Below are 10,791 nucleotides of genomic sequence, written 5' to 3'. Positions count from 1 at the left end.
GAGGCTTTTTGTTGCCTGCGCGGTTTATTTTGGTTGGAGTTGGGTCTTGGGCCGGGAAGTCCTGGATAGAGCCTGACTACGCACTCACTCGGCGGGCTACTGTGCCTCAGTGTTCGCAGCTGATGCAGCCCTCTTGCTGACCGCCGGGCCTCCCTGGACAGTTGTCTGGATGGTCAGCTGGGCCTCGATCGCCTGAGGCATGGTGCTCCTGGAACTGCCTAAGATCTTGGGCTGCAGCTCCTGGGTCCTAGGTCTCTGCAGAGCGGCAGAAGTCTAACTGCATTCGCGTCCAGGGCCAGTCCTTTCCTCAATACTAATCAGAGCTGGACTGATCCCGGTAGTGAGAAGTTGCGGAGTCGCCTGTCCTGTTCGCAGTCCAGCCTGGGATTCTTAGCCTCAGCCCCGCCTTTCCCCGCCCCCCAGCTGCCCCGCTGCACACTGCGTTCGCTGGAGGACTTGGAAGACCCGCCGCCGCCGCCGCCACGGCCGCCTCCGCCGCCGCCGCCGTCGCCGCAGCCGCCGCCACAACTTGGCCCATTTAAACCGCCCTGGCGCGGCGGGCGGGCGCGGGCTCCGGCGGGGGTTGCGTGAAGGCCGACTGGACTCCGATGACACGGAGGTCGCGGGACAGGGCTACAGTCCCTGGCTTCTTCACAGTGGGGAAAATGAAAGGAGACCCTGGGGTGTGAGTGCTGAGTGCAAGACCCCAACTGTGGTCTAAAGGAATGTAGGGTAATCTGCCGGACAGGTGAGTGGGTTTCTGCCGAAATGGAGCTGGTATGGTCTCATTTCCCCTTGAGTGTGAGCCTGCTCCTTCCCCTCAGATGGCCTCTATGTATCTGCAGGGACTGGGTTGTGGATTGTGGAGTTTGAGTTCTGTTCATAAGTAAGAATAGCAGTTCGGTGTCAGTTTTCTCTCACTACCCATTTCTCACCGAGTTGGTACATTGGATCACTTATTGCATATTCTCATTTTGTAGATGAGAACCTGAGACAGGTTAAGCATTTTTTGAATGACACACAGCTGTTTTTACTATGATGCCTACTCCCAGGGAAAGCAGAGTCAGAGCCACAGAATGGAACAAGGAGGCATTCATAGAATCAGGGTGGGAGTAGGGGATGGTGACAGTTGGCTTTTTTTTTTTTTTTAATTTTTATGGGTTATTTAACTTTATTTTATGTGCATTGGTGTGAAGGTGTCAGATCCCCTAGAACTGGATTTTCAGACAGTTGTGAGCTGCCATGTGGGTGCTGGGAATTGAACCTGGGTCCTCGGGAAGAGCAGTCAGTGCTCTTAACCACTGAGCCATCTCTCCAGCCCGACAGTTGGCTTAACAAATGTGCACACCAACACATTTCTATCCCCAAGAGCTGCAAGTCTGGGAGAGAGGGACCTGTCACATCTCTGTTCACCTTGACACCTTGGAGGGAGCAGATTAGTTTCGTGTCTGGTTTCCGACCCCCTCCTTCATGTTTATATGGAATCAAGATCAGAGTGAAGAGAAACTGAGATATCTTGTGACTTTGGTATTAGCTTGTGAGAGGGGCGTATCTGTTGGTGTGATGTGTTGGGTACACTAGAAAGTGGCCCATGCCTGGCCCCCCAGTCTTCTGAAATGCACCTGACTTTGCCCTGGGGGGCTGAGCTGAGTCACAAGTTTTTCTGTACAAATAACCTTCCTTCTTTAAGGTAGGGCCTAGGAGTGAGGAAACTGTCTCTTGCCACCTCCCCTAGTGACCCAGCACTCGGTATGAATTCTTTCTTTCCCCACCAACTGTGGGCCCGCTTCCCAGGCTGACTTGGAGAGTGAGCTCTGCACATGTCTGGACAGCCCTTGCACTCTTTAGTTTTTTCAAGACAGGGTTTCTCTGTGTGTAACACTGGATGTCCTAGAACTCGCTCTGTAGACAAGGCTGGCCTCAAACTCACAGAGATCTGCCTGCCTCTGCCTCCTGAGGTCTGTGATTAAAGGCGTGCACCATCACCACCACCCAGCCTTTGCACTCTTTTTAATAATACTATTCTTCATACAATGGTCTGTTTGTGCCTAAGGAGATAGATGGAAGTGGGTGACCACTTCTTTTTTCACCAACATTGGCTCCATTACCTTGCCCAGATCCTGGACACTAGTATGTCCCTGACAGACAATAGTCCTTCTTCTCTCTCTCTATAGCCTCTGTCTTGTCTAAGGTATGATGCCTCCATGTCTAATGCATATAGGTGCTGCCTGTAATTCTTTGCCTTGAAGAGGCCATCATGTTGGTGAGTAGTTGTGGCACACATGGAGAGAACATTGGGGCTTCTGATTAAGGTCAAGGGTTGGACCTCATGTGTTCACTGCCTGAGCATAGCCCCAATCTTGCTTCCAAAGATGTTCCCTTAACCTAGGGTTTCTTATGTTAATCTACATCTGTGTGCAGAGCTTTTGGCTTCGAGACCTTCTGTGGAATTGGGAAGCACGGGCTTGTATCTGAGAAGCCCACTACTGTATGTGTGTGTGCGTGTGTGTGTGTGTGTGTGTGTGTTTGCCGTGCATCGCTTCTAGCCCTGCTTACCATCTCTTATCATACTTATGCATAGAAACCATTCAGAAGAAGTCGAGGGCCTCAGATCAGGAAGAGCAGAGGGATGCTCAAAATACCCAACCTAACTTCATGCCAGTTTTGTCACACCTGAAGTACTAGGATCTCTTCCTGAAAAAAAAAGACCCTGGTTTAGGTTCAAGGCTGGAAGACCCTTCCCTTTGTCCATTGTGCCATTCCAGGGCTTGGCAAGGAAGTCTCATTACAATTATTCCTTTTCCTGAGATGAAGATCACTGTCCAGAGACCAGGCTTCCTCTTTGGGGACATTATACTTGCTATACCTATATCCTAAGCTGAAACTTCTTGGCCACACCGTTCTCTGTACTTCTTAGACTGGAGCAGAGGCTAGAGGGAAATCTTTTTTGCACTAGAATCATCCAGGCTGCCTACACCTATACTTCAGCCCCTCCTCCACCCAGGAGACTCCACCCTCTGGCTTTGGCATGGCCTGGTCGCTGCTCCTGGGCCCCCTGTTTGGGGGCCCTCTGCTTCAGGCTGAGACTAGAGTGCCACTGCAGGAGGGGGAGGAGAGTCATAAATAACTCTAGTGGTTTTGACCTGAGATACATAGGAGGGGCTTGGTCTGGTCGCAGACCCCTCTGTCCCGTGAAGGCTTGCCTGTCAATTTAGATTGCCTCCTCTTAGAGTCCCTTTATTCATTTCTCCATTAATAATCTGTTTACTAAGCCCAGATGTGGTAGAATCTCTTGGAAGAGAAATGTGTGAGACCACAGATGTGATTAAAGGAGGTATTTTGAACAAAGTCTTAGTCCATCCCTTAGGCTGTCTGTCTGCTTATGGTAATGGGCTGCATGCCATGCAGTCCTCTTCCCTCTCAGAGTACAGAGCTATAGGTTTACAGTTGTAGCCTCAATCCTCAGTGGACACAAAGCTGTGAGGAAACACTCCTTTACCACCAGCAAATGTATGCATGCTCGAAGCACAAAGTAAACATAGGTGGATTGCAATCTGCATCTATATTACCGACTCTAAAGTTCCTGAACTTGAATATGCAGGATGGTGCACAATGTATAGGCATGCCCTCAAGTATCCTCACAAAGCAGGCACTTTCACCACAAACAGTGCAGACAAACCATAGATATACCAAAACCTGTACACAAAATACTGGACCTGTAGTCACTAGTACCAGACAGACTCTGTGCCACATGTTCTTCTGCTAGGATGGCATAGTTGGTCCAAGTGTCTAGTTGGTAATGTTGTTGGACTTCCTAGGTAGAGTTAACTTTCAAGGTCAGATGTTAGTGGTAAATTATCTAGAGAGTTTTGCAAAGGGTCAGACCCTCCAGAAATGTATCTGTTTCTGGTCCTGGTCAGATACAGAGGAGCTGCCCTGCTGGGACATGCCTGGCTTGGGGCTTGCTATGAGCTGGCTATAGGCCATGTTATGTCTCTCAGGAGAAAAGAAGCCATTTCTGAGGCTGGGCTGTCTACTGACCCTAACCCTTTTCACTAAAGAAATGGATATGAGCCTGAGTTCAGACTGGTACCATTCCTATGATGTGTGGCCTGCACTGCCTTCTTACTAGATGCACTCTAGCAGGTCTCAAACTGTCATGCAGTGACCCCAACACAACTTCTAGATTCTGGTCTGGTATCATTGGCAGGGATTTTCTGTTACCATTTGGCCTTCATGCTCAGCCCTTGAGCAGCACAGAGATAGTTGGCCATAACAGGGATGGGTTGGTCCCTGCCTTTTGGCAGCTTTCCCATGGTTGTGGTAGCTCCATTGCTTACCTGTTCCCGTCTTCTGCCACTTGTGCTGGTGCAATTTTAGGTATCTTCTTATCTCCAAAATATTATTGGAGTTTGGTTATAGGTACCCTTTTCATCAAAAAGACATACCTGGGAGAAAATTCTAGCATAGTCAGGGTTGACATTATTGCCATTATCAGAGACTACCTAGATTGGTAGTCTGGGGGTGTGTGGTACTCTTATCGGAGGGCCTTGACAAGGTGGTACATAGGCATGCAAGAATGTGGCTGGGGCAAATCGGGTTGGCCTAAGATTCTGCATCTCAAGTTCTAGGTGCTTGACTGAAGTCTCTTGATGCTGACAAAGTTTCATCTATTCAGGCTTCCTGTGTGCCATAAGTTTGTGTGGCAGTTTTGTTTTCTGGGTCTCTAGAAAACAGAACTTGGTACAAGGGAAAGCAATAGAACCTCAAGACATAAAACCAGCTAGAGTTGCCTGGTAACAACACTGGCTGAGTAATGTCCACTGAGCAGGAAGAAACTAATAGCTACCTGCAGGAAGGCAATACCAGCTCAGAGAGCCTGATATAATGATCAATGTGCAATATCCCAGGGGCAGATTCCAGAACAACCAAATTCACCCTGTGTGTCACATGCCCTTGCCTCAGTGTCATAGGACATATGTCATAGGACAAGATTTAGTCATATGATATAGATCAGCAGTGTGTGGAAAAAACGTATTGCAGAACAGTAATGGAGTCAGGACATGTGACATGGCATGACATAGAACATACTACCTTACATATAGTACCTGGAATGATGGTGGGAGCATCTAGGGATACTGGTGGGCTCCCACTGACAATGGGCACCAATCCCTAGTGGGTGCTTTTGGAGTGCACTGATGTTTTGGTGTTCTGTGAGGGATATGTGGGTGTCAGAACCAAGTCACTAGGGTTCATCTCCTTTCCTGAGTTGTGCCAGGTGTCACAATAGGCAATGCCTTGATACTGTTGGATGAGAATGGAAAGAAAGTCTGTGCTGCGTAACTCTAGAGTCATGCACCGCACCTTTCGTTAGTAGCCCCAGAAATGAGTGAGTGAATGCCCTGCACAAAACGTACACAGAAGCCTGTGGTCTGGTTTCCACCAGTTTACTATGGGCTGAAAGGCATACATGTTCATAGCACATGCTCAGATGTCTATATGTACATGGGTTTTAAATTAAGACTATTTCTCATGGGGCTCCCTTGGGTTCTCATCCTGAGGCCTGGCATGGCTACTTTCTTTGGGAGTAAAGTTTCTCTGATGCTGAGGTGATGTTTTTGGGTAACCCTAACCTTGAATACAGTAGCCCAGTCTGGAGCAACCTATGCCCATTTTATTCTGAGCACCATTTAGCCTCTTAACAATGCAGGAGAACTCCAGAGCAGAGATTCCACTCCCCACCTAAGCCCCTGCTGCAGCACTGAGTTTAAGACTAATAAAACACTCACCTCAAAGGAGACAGCTTTATCTTGTCGATCGGAAGTCTGCCAGCCCAATTTATGATGGAACATAAGATCTCCAAATCTAAATTTACACACCATAGTATAACAAGAGGTCAATGAGATTGAAAGTAGACCATTGAAGGCTTCCTCTGTAATACTGCACAGAAATCTTCAGATCCTGACTCCTGCTCAAAGGGAGTGATGGCCCAGCTAAAGACACTGGGAAGGACAGGTGAGGTTCTGTTGGAGAGGTATGTACAGAAAAGATTGAAAAGGAAGAGAGCTGACCTAGACCGCTCCTGTTTAGAATGATAACCATTCATGTTAAAGATGAGGATGACAATGGGGCTGAGGTGGTCTGTCTGTCACTCTGGGCTGGGAAGCCCATCCTTTCGGGCTCATATCTCCCTCCTACAGGTAGCTCTAGCTTAGAGATCAGGCTTTAATATCCTTCAGATTCTCAGCATTCATTTTCAAATGAGATTGCTCTGGGCTCAGGTTAGCTCCCTTGACTTTTTATGCCCTCTGCCACTAGGTGAGGGTTGTAGAGAGATGGCCCTGTCATGGGTGCCTAGCCATTAGGAGGCTGGGGCTTTGAGCTTTTGGCAGACCCTGACTGCAGGATTTATACAAATAAATGAAATAAAGAGTGCTGGCAGCCCTGATCTGATTACAGTCATTCATTTTCTGGTCGTTAATAATTTGTGCAATAAAGGATTGAGGCTGTTCCAGAGAGGGGGAGGCTGTGGCTCAGCCGTCCCTTGGCGCCAGCAGTGGGAGCTGGAAACATAAATTATTAGTTTCTTATCGCTTGGGCTGCCATAGCTCATGCTGCCATGGTCTGATGGGGGTTGGGAGAGGTCCTACTCAGAATCTGCTCTGAGCAACTGCTAGTACTGGAGTCTCAGGACAGTGTCCTTTGTCCTTTCAGCTAACACCTTAGTGCCCCAGACTGTGCCCCACCCCAGGCTGTGGCTACTATGGGGTGGGGCTTGTTCCCTAAGCCTCCAACCCTTGCTAAGTGAAAACAAACCTTCATTTGTAAAACCCCAAACCCAGGTGGTTCTGGTACCTTTCAAGAGTTCTATTCCTAGGCTTTTTGTTTGCGTTCTGAGTTGCAGGGGCTGAGATGGGTGAGGTTGAACTCAAATGTTACAGACCAGAGAGCTCTAGCCTCAGGACCTGACAAAAGTGTGGCAGGGCAGCATCCCAGCTTGCCTGGGGTTAATCTTTGTTTCCACCTTCAAACTATGGAAGGAGGGGCTCAAACAAGGTTGAAAAGCCAGAAGTGGCTATGGAGGAAGGAAGGATGGTGATAACCTCAACTTCCTACTGGGAATGTTGTTAGACCTAAACCCCTCTCTGTCTCAACCTTTTATTACCGGTGCTGCGAGTCACCCAAGCACTGCCTTGCATTTGTAAGAATGGTGATATCTGGCGGCCAGTGTTGCACAGAGGCCTGGAGTTAACATGCCCAGGGCTGTTTGTCTTCCACTTTCTGGTTGTGTGGCTTTGGAAAGACATTCAAGCCTAACCCTGAGTTCTATCTGTAAAATGGGACTGACTATTAAAGGAGGCAAAACTGGTGTTTGGTGAGGTATACAGGTCTCAGATATGCCAGGGTGTGTAGACAGCTCAGCACACACATGATTACTCATTTCTCACAGCTCAGCTTCAGAATGTTCCTACCTGTCACATTCCATCAAACCCTCACCAAGAACCTAGCTGTTTGAATACAGTGCCAATGACTCCTGTAACTTGTGTGTCTACAATCTTACCATTTTTATTGTTTCTGGTTCATCTCCAATTGACTGATTTTCCTTCTCCTTTTGATTTGTTTGCCTGTTGCCTCATCTGCCTGTTGAGTTTTGATTGGGAAATAGGAACTGTGGATTTTGTTTAGTGTGTACTATTTTTTTTAAAATAAATTTTCACTTTGCTCTGGAGATTAAGAAGTTACTTGTAAACCATTTGATCCTGTTGTATTTTGCTTTTAAAGTCTTGCTGGGAGATCAGAAGGGCATTTCATCTAGAATGAACTCTAGTTCACAGTGATACTCCCACATCACTGTGTTAAGGGCCTGCTTTGTCCTTTTTGTGGGATAAAGTTCTACAATTTGTCTGTGGAAGCTGCGTAGTTCCTGACAGGACTCTTTTTTATCCTTAGGTGTGATTGTCTCTGGGCCTTTTAGTGTTGCCATCTCTGATCTTGACTTGTTGATGGTAGTGGGGCTCCCAATTCTGTGTCTTGCCCCTTGAGAGACCTTCTAAACTATTCTGGGTCTTTCTTTTGGTATTATAACCCAGAGACTTTTGAGTCAGGGCTTAACATTTGTATTCCTCCTTGGGCTCCTTGTTCTTCCTGACTGGTATTTCTAATGCCATTGTACACCAAGAGTACAACCCGACACAAAGGAGCTTCTCGGAAGTCTTTTCTGAATGTGCCTGCTTATACTACGTGGGTAGTTCCTATGCTTCCTGGAATGTGTGGTGCAGCAGATCGCTGGCTCATCAGCTGTCTAGTTGTCTCCTGGTTAGGTAAATCTTACCCAAGTCTCACCCAAGGAGTGGGTCAGACGGACTCCACTGTCAGCGATAGCGCCTGTGGTGCCTCATCTTGGCACGTTCAGGCTGACCTGATGAGGGTTTGGGTTTATTGCCCAACCAGAAGGAGCATGTTTGCTGAAGCATACTAACCGTGATTGGGGTTGAGACTGCTTCATAATGAAAGCAGCAGACTCCTGTTGGCCCTGGACCAGGGTCCTATCCTTAAATGTAACCAGGAGTCCTTGTTGAAGGCCTCTGTGGGGCATGCTGCCTCTAGCCACCTCCAATGTAACCAGGAGTCCTTGTTGGCTCCTTGGGTTTCTTGCCTTCCAGTCATTGCCTTCGAAGTGTGCTGCATACAGAAGTCACCTTTGAGATGTCACTGCTTATCAAAGAAAGTTCCTGTTCCATCTCCCCTACTTAGTGATTGATCAGCCCTTCTCAGGCCCTGCTGTTTCTCACTAGCCTAATACAGTCTCAGTTTTGTTCTAGGCTTGTTGGCACTCCAATGGACTTCGTCTGATCCCTTTACTGAAAGCAGAAGTAGGGGATCTGTGACCCACAAGTTCTATTGGGCACCAAGTGTTCCTGATCTTAGAACTCTTAGGTCCACAGGCTCCAAATGGAACGCAAGGGCCCTGTTAACTTTTAAGGATTCCTCTGTCTGCTTGTTTACCCAAAGACAAGGGTCTTTGCTACCCATCTAGGTGCCTGAGAGTTGCCTTCTTTTCTCTCTGGATACCTGCTGGGGCTTTTAGAGGGCTAGTCTTGCTTTGTGGCTTGACCCTCTTCTCTGGATGATTCAGCCTCCTCTCTGTATATTCAACCTTTTCATTTTTCACCCTGTCTAGCCCTTCCATGACTACCATACCATATGTCTTTTTTTAATTTAAAAAAATTTAAAAAGCCTTATTTATGACTTATTCAATCTTATTTTATGTACAGTGTTGTGAAGGTGTCAGGTTGCCCAGGAACTGGATTTGTAGACACTTTGGAACTGCCATGTGGGTGCTGGGAATTGAACCTGTGTCCTCTGGAAGAGCAGTCAGTGCTCTTAACTGCTGAGCCATATCTCCAGCCCCCATACCCATGTATCTTATATGGATTTTCTTCCAGGGCTGAACCCCCAGCCCTCACAAACATACACACATCCCAGCAGAACATAAAGGAAACATATTTACATATCTGTTAATATGACCCTGACTCTGCAGTAACACAAAAACAATTCACCTGGATTTCCCTCTCTTATCTTGGAGATCCTGATTGGGGAGTTCCCACTCACACTCTGTGTGGTAGCCTTGAGACTGATTTCATTTATCACTGACTGAGTATGAGTAATTTTATCATGAAACACACTTCAGGGTGATAGATGAGGGAGCCAGGGCAGATGATTGCCTGGCTACCTCTCTCTTTAAGAGGGATGCTCAGAGGGGGCCTCCTGACTTGTACAGAGGGAAGACAATGAAACAAGAGAGGGAGGATGAAGAGAAAGAGTTTCAATATGGTGGTTGGCAAGGCTTTGGAAGTGGGGGAGAGAGAAGACATAGACCTAGCCTTCCTGATAGGATCCCAGAGGAGTATGTCATGAGTCAGGGTTCTGACTAGGTAGCAGACATGGCTATCTCAAAAATATGCCCAGGGCCAAGGTCCAGAAGCAGAAGATGAGGGACAGACAGGTGTGTCTTTTATGCTCAGATAGAAAAAAAACATGAGTATGTTTTCACGTGTGTCTCTTTTACTTTAGCTTCTTCACAAGTTGGTGTGATAATGTCTGTTTCACTAACTCACCAATACTAGCCAAAGTCATATATTCTTAACCTTTGGATGTGCATATGTGTGGTTCCTGGAGCCTCTTCCATTTATCCAATTAGGGAACCAGCCTATGGACAATGGCCATGGGGGCTAGCTTATCCATCTTCCCCTAAGACCTAAACAACAATGAACAGCAAGGGACTCAGCAGGCTCAAGGTCACATAACAACAAAGGAGCAATCTTCTAATCTGTTTCTGGCCTGTGAGTTTCCTGGCATCTGGATGATTAAGTCGAGCTTGTCTACCCATAGCAAAGTTTCTCAGGTGTGGTTCGCCAGTCCTAGTCCCATTTCTACCAAAGTAAAGCTTCTTAAGGCCAGTTCCATGCAGCCGGGAAGTTGATCCTTTGGCTAGTCACAGGGTCAGACAGATTCAGTCCTGCAAGAGCAGTTCTGCTGCGTCTTATGTGTCTGGTGAGTGCCCGGTGGAGCCGATAGCCAACAGTGCTGTCATCTTGGCTGATGACCCTCAGAAAGAAGGCTGGGAGTGGTGTAGGGGATGCTGTTGCAGGAGCAGAGCTGTTCCTAGGCATCTGGGCAGCTTTCCCTGAGGCTGCTGCTGGTTCAGCTGAGGTGCCATGTGCATCTGGGAAGTCTGGGCCACTGCCTGCCCACAGCTGCCCTTTGCCTGCCTCAGTGGGTTACTCTCCA

The sequence above is a fragment of the Arvicola amphibius genome, chromosome 6 (assembly GCF_903992535.2).
Source record: "Arvicola amphibius chromosome 6, mArvAmp1.2, whole genome shotgun sequence".
Taxonomy (NCBI): Eukaryota; Metazoa; Chordata; class Mammalia; order Rodentia; family Cricetidae; genus Arvicola; species Arvicola amphibius.
This window is presented reverse-complemented; position numbering follows the sequence as displayed.